Source organism: Anopheles funestus, chromosome 2RL, assembly GCF_943734845.2.
Source record: "Anopheles funestus chromosome 2RL, idAnoFuneDA-416_04, whole genome shotgun sequence".
Lineage (NCBI taxonomy): Eukaryota > Metazoa > Arthropoda > Insecta > Diptera > Culicidae > Anopheles > Anopheles funestus.
In genome coordinates, this window is record NC_064598.1 from 57,423,616 (window position 1) to 57,438,464 (window position 14,849).

The 14,849-nt window shown below is 47.3% G+C and overlaps 1 long non-coding RNA gene across 1 annotated transcript in view; it reads left to right on the plus strand.

The window, feature by feature from the left end:
* LOC125762975 (uncharacterized) overlaps nt 1-12,556 on the plus strand; it is a 35,362-nt gene extending 22,806 nt beyond the window's left edge. Inside the window, exon 6 of the long non-coding RNA XR_007418288.1 lies at nt 11,139-12,556. This is a non-coding gene — a long non-coding RNA (uncharacterized LOC125762975). The remainder of the gene's footprint in view (nt 1-11,138) is intronic.
* Nucleotides 12,557-14,849: the final 2,293 nt, after the last annotated feature.

Here is a 14,849-nt window from a genome sequence, read left to right on the forward strand (position 1 = left end):
CTCGGCTAAGGTGTCTTGGCTAAGGTGTCTTGGCTAATGTGTCTTGGCTAAGGTGTCTTGGCTAATGTGTCTCGGCTAATGTGTCTCGGCTAAGGTGTCTTGGCTAAGGTGTCTTGGTTAATGTGTCTTGGCTAAGGAGTCTTGGCTAAGGTGTCTTGGCTAATGTGTCTCGGCTAATGTGTCTTGGCTAATGTGTCTTGGCTAAGGTGTCTTGGCTAATGTGTCTTGGCTAATGTGTCTTGGCTAAGGTGTCTTGGCTAAGGTGTCTTGGCTAATGTGTCTTGGCTAATGTGTCTTGGCTAATGTGTCTTGGCTAATGTGTCTTGGCTAAGGTGTCCTGGCTAATGTGTCTTGGCTAAGGTGTCTTGGATAATGCGTCTCGGCTAATGTGTCTCGGCTAAGGTGTCTTGGCTAAGGTGTCTTGGCTAAAGTGTCTTGGCTAAGGTGTCTTTGCTAATGTGTCTTGGCTAAGGTGTCTTGGCTAAGGTGTCTTGGCTAAGGTGTCTTGGCTAAGGCGTCTTGGCTAATGTGTCTTGGCTAATGTGTCTTGGCTAAGGTGTCTTGGCTAATGTGTCTCGGCTAATGTGTCTTGGCTAAGGTGTCTTGGCTAAGGTGTCTTGGCTAAGGTGTCTTGGGTAATGTGTCTTGGCTAAGGTGTCTTGGCTAAGGTGTCTTGGCTAATGTGTCTTGGCTAAGGTGTCTTGGCTAAGGTGTCTCGGCTAAGGTGTCTTGGCTAAGGTGTCTTGGCTAATGTGTCTTGGCTAATGTGTCTTGGCTAAGGTGTCTTGGCTAAGGTGTCTTGGCTAATGTGTCTTGGCTAAGGTGTCTTGGCTAATGTGTCTTGGCTAAGGTGTCTTGGCTAATGTGTCTTGGCTAAGGTGTCTTGGCTAATGTGTCTTGGCTAAGGTGTCTTGGCTAATGTGTCTTGGCTAAGGTGTCTTGGCTAATGTGTCTCGGCTAATGTGTCTTGGCTAAAGTGTCTTGGCTAATGTGTCTTGGCTAAGGTGTCTTGGCTAATGTGTCTTGGCTAAGGTGTCTTGGCTAATGTGTCTTGGCTAAGGTGTCTTGGCTAATGTGTCTTGGCTAAGGTGTCTTGGCTAATGTGTCTCGGCTAATGTGTCTTGGCTAAGGTGTCTTGGCTAAAGTGTCTCGGCTAATGTGTCTTGGCTAATGTGTCTTGGCTAATGTGTCTTGGCTAAGGTGTCTTGGCTAAGGTGTCTTGGCTAAGGTGTCTTGGCTAATGTGTCTCGGCTAATGTGTCTTGGCTAAGGTGTCTTGGATAAGGTGTCTTGGCTAAGGTGTCTTGGCTAATGTGTCTTGGCTAATGTGTCTTGGCTAAGGTGTCTTTGCTAATGTGTCTCGGCTAATGTGTCTTGGCTAATGTGTCTTGGCTAAGGTGTCTTGGCTAATGTGTCTCGGCTTATGTGTCTCGGCTAATGTGTCTTGGCTAATGTGTCTTGGCTAAGGTGTCTTGGCTAAGGTGTCTTGGCTAATGTGTCTTGGCTAAGGTGTCTTGGCTAAGGTGTCTTGGCTAAGGTGTCTTGGCTAATGTGTCACGGCTAATGTGTCTTGGCTAATGTGTCTTGGCTTAGGTGTCTTGGCTAATGTGTCTTGGCTAAGGTGTCTTGGCTAATGTGTCTCGGCTAATGTGTCTTGGCTAAGGTGTCTTGGCTAATGTGTTTCGGCTAATGTGTCTTGGCTAATGTGTCTTGGCTAAGGTGTCTTGGCTAATGTGTCTTGGCTAATGTGTCTTGGCTAATGTGTCTTGGCTAATGTGTCTTGGCTAATGTGTCTTGGCTAAGGTGTCTTGGCTAAGGTGTCTTGGCTAATGTGTCTTGGCTAATGTGTCTTGGCTAAGGTGTCTTTTCTAATGTGTCTCGGCTAATGTGTCTCGGCTAAGGTGTCTTGGCTAAGGTGTCTTGGCTAATGTGTCTTGGCTAAGGTGTCTTGGCTAATGTGTCTTGGCTAATGTGTCTCGGCTAAGGTGTCTTGGCTAAGGTGTCTTGGCTAATGTGTCTCGGCTAATGTGTCTTGGCTAATGTGTCTTGGCTAAGGTGTCTTGGCTAATGTGTCTTGGCTAATGTGTCTTGGCTAAGGTGTCTTGGCTAAGGTGTCTTGGCTAATGTGTCTTGGCTAATGTGTCTTGGCTAATGTGTCTTGGCTAATGTGTCTTGGCTAAGGTGTCCTGGCTAATGTGTCTTGGCTAATGTGTCTCGGCTAAGGTGTCTTGGCTAATGTGTCTTGGCTAAGGTGTCTTGGCTAATGTGTCTTGGCTAAGGTGTCTTGGCTAAGGTGTCTTGGCTAAAGTGTCTCGGCTAATGTGTCTTGGCTAATGTGTCTTGGCTAATGTGTCTTGGCTAAGGTGTCTTGGCTAAGGTGTCTTGGCTAAGGTGTCTTGGCTAATGTGTCTCGGCTAATGTGTCTTGGCTAATGTGTCTTGGCTAAGGTGTCTTGGCTAAGGTGTCTTGGCTAAGGTGTCTTGGCTAAGGTGTCTTGGCTAATGTGTCTTGGCTAAGGTGTCTTTTCTAATGTGTCTCGGCTAATGTGTCTCGGCTAAGGTGTCTTGGCTAAGGTGTCTTGGCTAATGTGTCTTGGCTAAGGTGTCTTGGCTAATGTGTCTCGGCTAAGGTGTCTTGGCTAATGTGTCTTGGCTAAGGTGTCTTGGCTAATGTGTCTCGGCTAATGTGTCTTGGCTAATGTGTCTTGGCTAATGTGTCTTGGCTAAGGTGTCTTGGCTAATGTGTCTCGGCTAATGTGTCTTGGCTAATGTGTCTTGGCTAAGGTGTCTTGGCTAAGGTGTCTTGGCTAATGTGTCTTGGCTAAGGTGTCTTTTCTAATGTATCTCGGCTAATGTGTCTCGGCTAAGGTGTCTTGGCTAAGGTGTCTTGGCTAATGTGTCTTGGCTAAGGTGTCTTGGCTAATGTGTCTCGGCTAAGGTGTCTTGGCTAATGTGTCTTGGCTAAGGTGTCTTGGCTAATGTGTCTCGGCTAATGTGTCTTGGCTAATGTGTCTCGGCTAATGTGTCTTGGCTAATGTGTCTTGGCTAAGGTGTCTTGGCTAATGTGTCTCGGCTAAGGTGTCTTGGCTAATGTGTCTTGGCTAATGTGTCTTGGCTAAGGTGTCTTGGCTAAGGTGTCTTGGCTAATGTGTCTTGGCTAAGGTGTCTTGGCTAATGTGTCTCGGCTAATGTGTCTCGGCTAAGGTGTCTTGGCTAAGGTGTCTTGGTTAATGTGTCTTGGCTAAGGAGTCTTGGCTAAGGTGTCTTGGCTAATGTGTCTCGGCTAATGTGTCTTGGCTAATGTGTCTTGGCTAAGGTGTCTTGGCTAATGTGTCTTGGCTAATGTGTCTTGGCTAAGGTGTCTTGGCTAAGGTGTCTTGGCTAATGTGTCTTGGCTAATGTGTCTTGGCTAATGTGTCTTGGCTAATGTGTCTTGGCTAAGGTGTCCTGGCTAATGTGTCTTGGCTAAGGTGTCTTGGCTAATGCGTCTCGGCTAATGTGTCTCGGCTAAGGTGTCTTGGCTAAGGTGTCTTGGCTAAAGTGTCTTGGCTAAGGTGTCTTTGCTAATGTGTCTTGGCTAAGGTGTCTTGGCTAAGGTGTCTTGGCTAAGGTGTCTTGGCTAAGGCGTCTTGGCTAATGTGTCTTGGCTAATGTGTCTTGGCTAAGGTGTCTTGGCTAATGTGTCTCGGCTAATGTGTCTTGGCTAAGGTGTCTTGGCTAAGGTGTCTTGGCTAAGGTGTCTTGGGTAATGTGTCTTGGCTAAGGTGTCTTGGCTAAGGTGTCTTGGCTAATGTGTCTTGGCTAAGGTGTCTTGGCTAAGGTGTCTCGGCTAAGGTGTCTTGGCTAAGGTGTCTTGGCTAATGTGTCTTGGCTAATGTGTCTTGGCTAAGGTGTCTTGGCTAAGGTGTCTTGGCTAATGTGTCTTGGCTAAGGTGTCTTGGCTAATGTGTCTTGGCTAAGGTGTCTTGGCTAATGTGTCTTGGCTAAGGTGTCTTGGCTAATGTGTCTTGGCTAAGGTGTCTTGGCTAATGTGTCTTGGCTAAGGTGTCTTGGCTAATGTGTCTCGGCTAATGTGTCTTGGCTAAAGTGTCTTGGCTAATGTGTCTTGGCTAAGGTGTCTTGGCTAATGTGTCTTGGCTAAGGTGTCTTGGCTAATGTGTCTTGGCTAAGGTGTCTTGGCTAATGTGTCTTGGCTAAGGTGTCTTGGCTAATGTGTCTCGGCTAATGTGTCTTGGCTAAGGTGTCTTGGCTAAAGTGTCTCGGCTAATGTGTCTTGGCTAATGTGTCTTGGCTAATGTGTCTTGGCTAAGGTGTCTTGGCTAAGGTGTCTTGGCTAAGGTGTCTTGGCTAATGTGTCTCGGCTAATGTGTCTTGGCTAAGGTGTCTTGGATAAGGTGTCTTGGCTAAGGTGTCTTGGCTAATGTGTCTTGGCTAATGTGTCTTGGCTAAGGTGTCTTTGCTAATGTGTCTCGGCTAATGTGTCTTGGCTAATGTGTCTTGGCTAAGGTGTCTTGGCTAATGTGTCTCGGCTTATGTGTCTCGGCTAATGTGTCTTGGCTAATGTGTCTTGGCTAAGGTGTCTTGGCTAAGGTGTCTTGGCTAATGTGTCTTGGCTAAGGTGTCTTGGCTAAGGTGTCTTGGCTAAGGTGTCTTGGCTAATGTGTCACGGCTAATGTGTCTTGGCTAATGTGTCTTGGCTTAGGTGTCTTGGCTAATGTGTCTTGGCTAAGGTGTCTTGGCTAATGTGTCTCGGCTAATGTGTCTTGGCTAAGGTGTCTTGGCTAATGTGTTTCGGCTAATGTGTCTTGGCTAATGTGTCTTGGCTAAGGTGTCTTGGCTAATGTGTCTTGGCTAATGTGTCTTGGCTAATGTGTCTTGGCTTATGTGTCTTGGCTAATGTGTCTTGGCTAAGGTGTCTTGGCTAAGGTGTCTTGGCTAATGTGTCTTGGCTAATGTGTCTTGGCTAAGGTGTCTTTTCTAATGTGTCTCGGCTAATGTGTCTCGGCTAAGGTGTCTTGGCTAAGGTGTCTTGGCTAATGTGTCTTGGCTAAGGTGTCTTGGCTAATGTGTCTTGGCTAATGTGTCTCGGCTAATGTGTCTTGGCTAAGGTGTCTTGGCTAATGTGTCTCGGCTAATGTGTCTTGGCTAATGTGTCTCGGCTAATGTGTCTTGGCTAATGTGTCTTGGCTAAGGTGTCTTGGCTAATGTGTCTCGGCTAAGGTGTCTTGGCTAATGTGTCTCGGCTAATGTGTCTTGGCTAAGGTGTCTTGGCTAAGGTGTCTTGGCTAATGTGTCTTGGCTAAGGTGTCTTGGCTAATGTGTCTCGGCTAATGTGTCTCGGCTAAGGTGTCTTGGCTAAGGTGTCTTGGTTAATGTATCTTGGCTAAGGTGTCTTGGCTAAGGTGTCTTGGCTAATGTGTCTCGGCTAATGTGTCTTGGCTAATGTGTCTTGGCTAAGGTGTCTTGGCTAATGTGTCTTGGCTAATGTGTCTTGGCTAAGGTGTCTTGGCTAAGGTGTCTTGGCTAATGTGTCTTGGCTAATGTGTCTTGGCTAATGTGTCTTGGCTAATGTGTCTTGGCTAAGGTGTCCTGGCTAATGTATCTTGGCTAAGGTGTCTTGGCTAAGGTGTCTTGGCTAATGCGTCTCGGCTAATGTGTCTCGGCTAAGGTGTCTTGGCTAAGGTGTCTTGGCTAAAGTGTCTTGGCTAAGGTGTCTTTGCTAATGTGTCTTGGCTAAGGTGTCTTGGCTAAGGTGTCTTGGCTAAGGTGTCTTGGGTAATGTGTCTTGGCTAAGGTGTCTTGGCTAAGGTGTCTCGGCTAAGGTGTCTTGGCTAAGGTGTCTTGGCTAAGGTGTCTTGGCTAATGTGTCTTGGCTAAGGTATCTTGGCTAAGGTGTCTTGGCTAATGTGTCTTGGCTAAGGTGTCTTGGCTAAGGTGTCTTGGCTAATGTGTCTTGGCTAAGGTGTCTAGGCTAATGTGTCTTGGCTAAGGTGTCTTGGCTAATGTGTCTCGGCTAATGTGTCTTGGCTAAGGTGTCTTGGCTAAAGTGTCTCGGCTAATGTGTCTTGGCTAATGTGTCTTGGCTAATGTGTTTTGGCTAAGGTGTCTTGGCTAAGGTGTCTTGGCTAAGTGTCTTGGCTAATGTGTCTCGGCTAATGTGTCTTGGCTAAGGTGTCTTGGCTAAGGTGTCTTGGCTAAGGTGTCTTGGCTAATGTGTCTCGGCTAATGTGTCTTGGCTAAAGTATCTCGGCTAATGTGTCTTGGCTAATGTGTCTTGGCTAATGTGTCTTGGCTAAGGTGTCTTGGCTAAGGTGTCTTGGCTAAGGTGTCTTGGCTAAGGTGTCTTGGCTAATGTGTCTCGGCTAACGTGTCTTGGCTAATGTGTCTTGGCTAAGGTGTCTTTGCTAATGTGTCTCGGCTTATGTGTCTTGGCTAATGTGTCTTGGCTAATGTGTCTTGGCTAAGGTGTCTTGGCTAAGGTGTCTTGGCTAATGTGTCTTGGCTAAGGTGTCTTGGCTAAGGTGTCTTGGCTAATGTGTCACGGCTAATGTGTCTTGGCTAATGTGTCTTGGCTAATTTGTCTTGGCTAAGGTGTCTTGGCTAAGGTGTCTTGGCTAAGGTGTCTTGGCTAAGGTGTCTTGGCTAATGTGTCTCGGCTAACGTGTCTTGGCTAAGGTGTCTTGGCTAAGGTGTCTTTGCTAATGTGTCTCGGCTTATGTGTCTTGGCTAATGTGTCTTGGCTAATGTGTCTTGGCTAAGGTGTCTTGGCTAATGTGTCTTGGCTAATGTGTCTTGGCTAAGGTGTCTTTGCTAATGTGTCTCGGCTAATGTGTCTTGGCTAATGTGTCTTGGCTAAGGTGTCTTGGCTAATGTGTCTCGGCTTATGTGTCTTGGCTAATGTGTCTTGGCTAATGTGTCTTGGCTAATGTGTCTTGGCTAAGGTGTCTTGGCTAAGGTGTCTTGGCTAATGTGTCTTGGCTAAGGTGTCTTGGCTAAGGTGTCTTGGCTAAGGTGTCTTGGCTAATGTGTCACGGCTAATGTGTCTTGGCTAATGTGTCTTGGCTTAGGTGTCTTGGCTAATGTGTCTTGGCTAAGGTGTCTTGGCTAATGTGTCTCGGCTATTGTGTCTTGGCTAAGGTGTCTTGGCTAAGGTGTCTCGGCTAATGTGTCTCGGCTAATGTGTCTTGGCTAAAGTATCTCGGCTAATGTGTCTTGGCTAATGTGTCTTGGCTAATGTGTCTTGGCTAAGGTGTCTTGGCTAAGGTGTCTTGGCTAAGGTGTCTTGGCTAAGGTGTCTTGGCTAATGTGTCTCGGCTAACGTGTCTTGGCTAAGGTGTCTTGGCTAAGGTGTCTTTGCTAATGTGTCTCGGCTTATGTGTCTTGGCTAATGTGTCTTGGCTAATGTGTCTTGGCTTATGTGTCTTGGCTAATGTGTCTTGGCTAATGTGTCTTGGCTAAGGTGTCTTGGCTAAGGTGTCTTGGCTAATGTGTCTTGGCTAATGTGTCTTGGCTAAGGTGTCTTGGCTAAGGTGTCTTGGCTAAGGTGTCTTGGCTAAGGTGTCTTGGCTAATGTGTCTCGGCTAACGTGTCTTGGCTAAGGTGTCTTGGCTAAGGTGTCTTTGCTAATGTGTCTCGGCTTATGTGTCTTGGCTAATGTGTCTTGGCTAATGTGTCTTGGCTAAGGTGTCTTGGCTAATGTGTCTTGGCTAATGTGTCTTGGCTAAGGTGTCTTTGCTAATGTGTCTCGGCTAATGTGTCTTGGCTAATGTGTCTTGGCTAAGGTGTCTTGGCTAATGTGTCTCGGCTTATGTGTCTTGGCTAATGTGTCTTGGCTAATGTGTCTTGGCTAAGGTGTCTTGGCTAAGGTGTCTTGGCTAATGTGTCTTGGCTAAGGTGTCTTGGCTAAGGTGTCTTGGCTAAGGTGTCTTGGCTAATGTGTCACGGCTAATGTGTCTTGGCTAATGTGTCTTGGCTTAGGTGTCTTGGCTAATGTGTCTTGGCTAAGGTGTCTTGGCTAATGTGTCTCGGCTAATGTGTCTTGGCTAAGGTGTCTTGGCTAATGTGTTTCGGCTAATGTGTCTTGGCTAATGTGTCTTGGCTAAGGTGTCTTGGCTAATGTGTCTTGGCTAATGTGTCTTGGCTAATGTGTCTCGGCTAATGTGTCTTGGCTAATGTGTCTTGGCTAAGGTGTCTTGGCTAAGGTGTCTTGGCTAAGGTGTCTTGGCTAATGTGTCTTGGCTAAGGTGTCTTTTCTAATGTGTCTCGGCTAATGTGTCTCGGCTAATGTGTCTTGGCTAAGGTGTCTTGGCTAATGTGTCTTGGCTAAGGTGTCTTGGCTAATGTGTCTCGGCTAAGGTGTCTTGGCTAATGTGTCTTGGCTAAGGTGTCTTGGCTATTGTGTCTCGGCTAAAGTGTCTTGGCTAATGTGTCTCGGCTAATGTGTCTTGGCTAATGTGTCTTGGCTAAGGTGTCTTGGCTAATGTGTCTCGGCTAATGTGTCTTGGCTAAGGTGTCTTGGCTAATGTGTCTTGGCTAAGGTGTCTTGGCTAAGGTGTCTTGGCTAATGTGTCTTGGCTAAGGTGTCTTGGCTAATGTGTCTCGGCTAATGTGTCTCGGCTAAGGTGTCTTGGCTAAGGTGTCTTGGTTAATGTGTCTTGGCTAATGTGTCTTGGCTAAGGTGTCTTGGCTAATGTGTCTCGGCTAATGTGTCTTGGCTAATGTGTCTTGGCTAAGGTGTCTTGGCTAATGTGTCTTGGCTAATGTGTCTTGGCTAAGGTGTCTTGGCTAAGGTGTCTTGGCTAATGTGTCTTGGCTAATGTGTCTTGGCTAATGTGTCTTGGCTAAGGTGTCCTGGATAATGTGTCTTGGCTAAGGTGTCATGGCTAATGCGTCTCGGCTAATGTGTCTCGGCTAAGGTGTCTTGGCTAAGGTGTCTTGGCTAAAGTGTCTTGGCTAAGGTGTCTTTGCTAATGTGTCTTGGCTAAGGTGTCTTGGCTAAGGTGTCTTGGCTAAGGTGTCTTGGGTAATGTGTCTTGGCTAAGGTGTCTTGGCTAAGGTGTCTCGGCTAAGGTGTCTTGGCTAAGGTGTCTTGGCTAAGGTGTCTTGGCTAATGTGTCTTGGCTAAGGTATCTTGGCTAAGGTGTCTTGGCTAATGTGTCTTGGCTAAGGTGTCTTGGCTAAGGTGTCTTGGCTAATGTGTCTTGGCTAAGGTGTCTTGGCTAATGTGTCTTGGCTAAGGTGTCTTGGCTAATGTGTCTCGGCTAATGTGTCTTGGCTAAGGTGTCTTGGCTAAAGTGTCTCGGCTAATGTGTCTTGGCTAATGTGTCTTGGCTAATGTGTTTTGGCTAAGGTGTCTTGGCTAAGGTGTCTTGGCTAAGGTGTCTTGGCTAATGTGTCTCGGCTAATGTGTCTTGGCTAAGGTGTCTTGGCTAAGGTGTCTTGGCTAATGTGTCTCGGCTAATGTGTCTTGGCTAAAGTATCTCGGGTAATGTGTCTTGGCTAATGTGTCTTGGCTAATGTGTCTTGGCTAAGGTGTCTTGGCTAAGGTGTCTTGGCTAAGGTGTCTTGGCTAAGGTGTCTTGGCTAATGTGTCTCGGCTAACTTGCTTGGCTAAGGTGTCTTGGCTAAGGTGTCTTTGCTAATGTGTCTCGGCTTATGTGTCTTGGCTCATGTGTCTTGGCTAATGTGTCTTGGCTAAGGTGTCTTGGCTAAGGTGTCTTGGCTAATGTGTCTTTTCTAAGGTGTCTTGGCTAAGGTGTCTTGGCTAAGGTGTCTTGGCTAATGTGTCACGGCTAATGTGTCTTGGCTAATGTGTCTTGGCTAATTTGTCTTGGCTAAGGTGTCTTGGCTAATGTGTCTCGGCTAAGGTGTCTTGGCTTATGTGTCTTGGCTAATGTGTCTTGGCTAAGGCGTCTTGGCTAAGGTGTCTTGGCTAAGGTGTCTTGGCTAATGTGTCTTGGCTAATGTATCTTGGCTAAGGTGTCTTGGCTAAGGTGTCTCGGCTAATGTGTCTTGGCTAAGGTGTCTTGGCTAATGTGTCTCGGTTAAGGTGTCTTGACTAAGGTGTCTTGGGTAATGTGTCTCGGCTAAGGTGTCTTGGCTAATGTGTCTTGGCTAATGTGTCTTGGCTAAGGTGTCTAGGCTAAGGTGTCTTGGCTAAGGTGTCTTGGCTAATGTGTCTTGGCTAAGGTGTCTCGGCTAATGTGTCTTGGCTAATGTGTCTTGGCTAATATGTCTTGGCTAATGTGTCTTGGCTAATGTGTCTTGGCTAAAGTGTCTTGGCTAAGGTGTCTTGGCTAATGTGTCTTGGCTAAGGTGTCTTGGCTAAGGTGTCTTGGCTAAGGAGTCTTGGCTAAGGTGTCTTGGCTAATGTGTCACGGCTAATGTGTCTTGGCTAATGTGTCTTGGCTAATGTGTCTTGGCTAAGGTGTCTTGGCTAAGGTGTCTTGGCTAATGTGTCTCGGCTAATGTGTCTCGGCTAAGGTGTCTTGGCTAAGGTGTCTTGGCTAATGTGTCTTGGCTAATGTGTCTCGGCTAAGGTGTCTTGGCTTATGTGTCTTGGCTAATGTGTCTTGGCTAAGGTGTCTTGGCTAATGTGTCTTGGCTGAGGTGTCTTGGCTAATGTGTCTTGGCTAAGGTGTCTTGGCTAATGTGTCGTGGCTAATGTGTCTTGGCTAAGGTGTCTTGGCTAAGGTGTCTTGGCTAAGGTGTCTTGGCTAAGGTGTCTTGGCTAATGTGTCTTCGCTAATGTGTCTTGGCTAAGGTGTCTTGGCTAATGTGTCTCGGCTAATGTGTCTTGGCTAATGTGTCTTGGCTAAGGTGTCTTGGCTAATGTGTCTTGGCTAAGGTGTCTTGGCTAATGTGTCTTGGCTAAGGTGTCTTGGCTAAGGTGTCTTGGCTAATGTGTCTTGGCTAAGGTGTCTTGGCTAAGGTGTCTTGGCTAATGTGTCTTGGCTAATGTGTCTTGGCTTAGGTGTCTTGGCTAATGTGTCTTGGCTAAGGTGTCTTGGCTAATGTGTTTCGGCTAACGTGTCTTGGCTAATGTGTCTTGGCTGAGGTGTCTTGGCTTATGTGTCTTGGCTAATGTGTCTTGGCTAATGTGTCTCGGCTAAGGTGTCTTGGCTAAGGTGTCTTAGCTAAGGTGTCTTGGCTAATGTGTCTTGGCTAATGTGTCTCGGCTAATGTGTCTCGGCTAAGGTGTCTTGGCTAATATGTCTTGGCTAAGGTGTCTTGGCTAATGTGTCTCGGCTAATGTGTCTTGGCTAAGGTGTCTTGGCTAATGTGTCTTGGCTAAGGTGTCTTGGCTAATGTGTCTCGGCTAATGTGTCTTGGCTAAGGTGTCTTGGCTAATGTGTCTAGGCTAAGGTGTCTTGGCTAAGGTGTCTTGGCTAAGGTGTCTTGGCTAAGGTGTCTTGGCTTAGGTGTCTTGGCTAATGTGTCTTGGATAAGGTGTCTTGGCTAATGTGTCTCGGCTAATGTGTCTTGGCTAAGGTGTCTTGGCTAATGTGTTTCGGCTAATGTGTCTTGGCTAATGTGTCTTGGCTAAGGTGTCTTGGCTAAGGTGTCTTGGCTTAGGTGTCTTGGCTAATGTGTCTTGGCTAAGGTGTCTTGGCTAAGGTGTCTTGGCTAAGGTGTCTTGGCTAAGGTGTCTTGGCTAATGTGTCTCGGCTAATGTGTCTTGGCTAAGGTGTCTTGGCTAATGTGTCTCGGCTAATGTGTCTTGGCTAATGTGTCTCGGCTAATGTGTCTTGGCTAAGGTGTCTTGGCTAATGTGTTTCGGCTATTGTGTCTTGGCTAATGTGTCTTGGCTAAGGTGTCTTGGCTAATGTGTCTCGACTAAGGTGTCTTGGCTAAGGTGTCTTAGCTAAGGTGTCTTGACTAAGGTGTCTTGGCTAATGTGTCTTGGCTAAGGTGTCTTGGCTAAAGTGTCTTGGCTATTGTGTCTCGGCTAATGTGTCTTGGCTAATGTGTCTTGGCTAAGGTGTCTTGGCTAATGTGTCTTGGCTAAGGTGTCTTGGCTTAGGTGTCTTGGCTAATGTGTCTTGGCTAAGGTGTCTTGGCTAAGGTGTCTTGGCTAATGTGTCTTGGCTAAGGTGTCTTGGCTAAGGTGTCTTGGCTAAGGTGTCTTGGCTAATGTGTCTCGGCTAATGTGTCTTGGCTAAGGTGTCTTGGCTCATGTGTCTTGGCTAAGGTGTCTTGGCTTATGTGTCTTGGCTAATGTGTCTTGGCTAATGTGTCTCGGCTAAGGTGTCTTGGCTAAGGTGTCTTAGCTAAGGTGTCTTGGCTAATGTGTCTTGGCTAATGTGTCTCGGCTAATGTGTCTCGGCTAAGGTGTCTTGGCTAATATGTCTTGGCTAAGGTGTCTTGGCTAATGTGTCTCGGCTAATGTGTCTTGGCTAAGGTGTCTTGGCTAATGTATCTTGGCTAAGGTGTCTTGGCTAATGTGTCTCGGCTAATGTGTCTTGGCTAATGTGTCTTGGCTAAGGTGTCTTGGCTAATGTGTCTTGGCTAAGGTGTCTTGGCTTAGGTGTCTTGGCTAATGTGTCTTGGCTAAGGTGTCTTGGCTAATGTGTTTCGGCTAATGTGTCTTGGCTAATGTGTCTTGGCTAAGGTGTCTTGGCTAAGGTGTCTGGGCTAAGGTGTCTTGGCTAATGTGTCTTGGCTAAGGTGTCTTGGCTAAGGTGTCTTGGCTAAGGTGTCTTTGCTAATGTGTCTCGGCTAATGTGTCTTGGCTAAGGTGTCTTGGCTAATGTGTCTCGGCTAATGTGTCTTGGCTAAGGTGTCTTGGCTAATGTGTTTCGGCTAATGTTTTTTTTTTTTTTTTTTTTTTTTTACAAGGAGTTTAAAATCTTCGAAAGACACCCACAATGGGGGACATGGGATTTTTACCCAGTAAAAAACTCTCCTTGAACCCTGTGCACCCTCCCACGGAATCACCTCGCGGTATTACTTCATGGGAGGGGCAGTGCTGTGGCACTCAGTCTGTCTTATGATACGCGCTAGCAACAAGCAACACTTTTGTTTGTTTGTTTTTTTTTTTTTTTTTTTTTTCACAACACAACACAACACTGGACATCACATACACAGCACAGCACACACTCATGCGAGACCAAACCGTTGATCTTGTCGCCACTGTTTCTGCAGTTTCACCAGAATCGATCGCATCGCCGTTTCAGCTGCCTTCCACAGATCTGCACTCTGCAACATCACTTGCAGGATGTTCGACGCGTTCACTGCCGTTCCGCACTTGTCGCTCAATTGCCGGCGCTCCTCAGCGAATCTAGGACAGTAGAACAAAACGTGTTCAGCTGTCTCATCTACGTCCCCGCATGCTGGGCATCGTGGTGAAGCGGCATGTCGGAATCTATGCAGGTAGTTCCTGAAACAGCCATGACCGGAGAGAAATTGTGTGACGAAGAAGTTCACTTCGCCATGTTTCCTTCCCAGCCACGTTTCAACGTCGGGGATCAAGGAATAGGTCCATCTCCCTTTCGCCGAGTTGCTCCAAGCCACCTGCCATTTCCTCTTTGACTCCGACTTAACTGCTCCATCAGCAAGAGGTTCCCCCGAGCGTGCGTTGCGGAAGTTCTTCGCGTCTTCTTCAAGGGTGATGTAGAGCGGCATGATTCCCGCAATTACGCATACCGCATCATACGATATGGTACGATACGCACTGGTAACACGCATGACCAATCGTCTGTGTACCTTATCCACAGCTTTCCGGTTCTGCTTCGCCGACATGATGTGTGCCCACGCCGGGGCTCCGTACCTCACTACGGACGTAGCTACATTAGCGTGTAGGCGCCTAATGTTGCTGCTTGGTCCACCTATATTTGGCATGAATGTTGCCATCATATTTGCGGTCTTCATAGCCTTCCCACACACTTCTACGAGGTGCTGCTTGAAGTTCAGCCGATCGTCGATTATGACTCCGAGATATTTTAGATATCTGGTAGACTCAATGTGGTGCGAGCCAACCAATATCGTAGCTTTCTGTACTTCCCTGTGGCTGCTGATGACTATAAACTTCGTCTTCGCGTGCTCAATTTGCAGCTTTACCCCTCTCATCCACCTATCAATCCTGTTGACTGCGTCCGTTGCCAGCATCTCGATCTCCTCAATCGTTTCGCCGGTTATTGTAAGGGCGATGTCATCTGCAAACCCGATCAATTGAGCTCCTGGTGGCAGTGCGAGAGTCAGCACCCCGTCATACATGACGTTCCACAGAGTGGGTCCTAAAACTGATCCCTGTGGGACGCCTGCCGTAATCGAGGTTGTCCGGACTCCTTCCTCCGTGTCATATTGTAGCACCCGTCCTTGAAGATAATTACTCAAGAGCCTGCACAAGTACGGGGGAACCTCCATGCGCTCCAACCCAGCAGCAATTGCCTCCCAGCTAGCACTGTTAAAGGCGTTTTTTACATCGATTGTAATCAACGCGCAGTAACGTGCACCGGACCTTTTTCTCCGAAACGCAGCATATCCCGTCTCCAGCACTGCCAACATTGCGTCGACTGTTGAGCGCTTCTTCCGAAATCCAAACTGCCGCTTAGAAAGTCCAAGCGGACCTTCCGTGTGCACTGTCAGGCGATCCAGAATTGGAATTTCCTGTACCTTAGCCAGGGAATCTGTGAGCCCCAAAGGCCTTAGAGCTGATGGGTCGCCCGGCTGCTTTCCTGGTTTTGGTATTAGCACCAGCTTCTGCTGTTTCCACGTCGACGGGAATTGGCCTGACTTCAGTGTGTCCTGGAGTACAATCTGGAACACTTTCGGGAAAGCTCTCATGGCTACTTTGACTGCTTCGTTTGGAATGCCATCCGGGCCAGGTGCTTTCCCAGGTTTAAGACGGTCG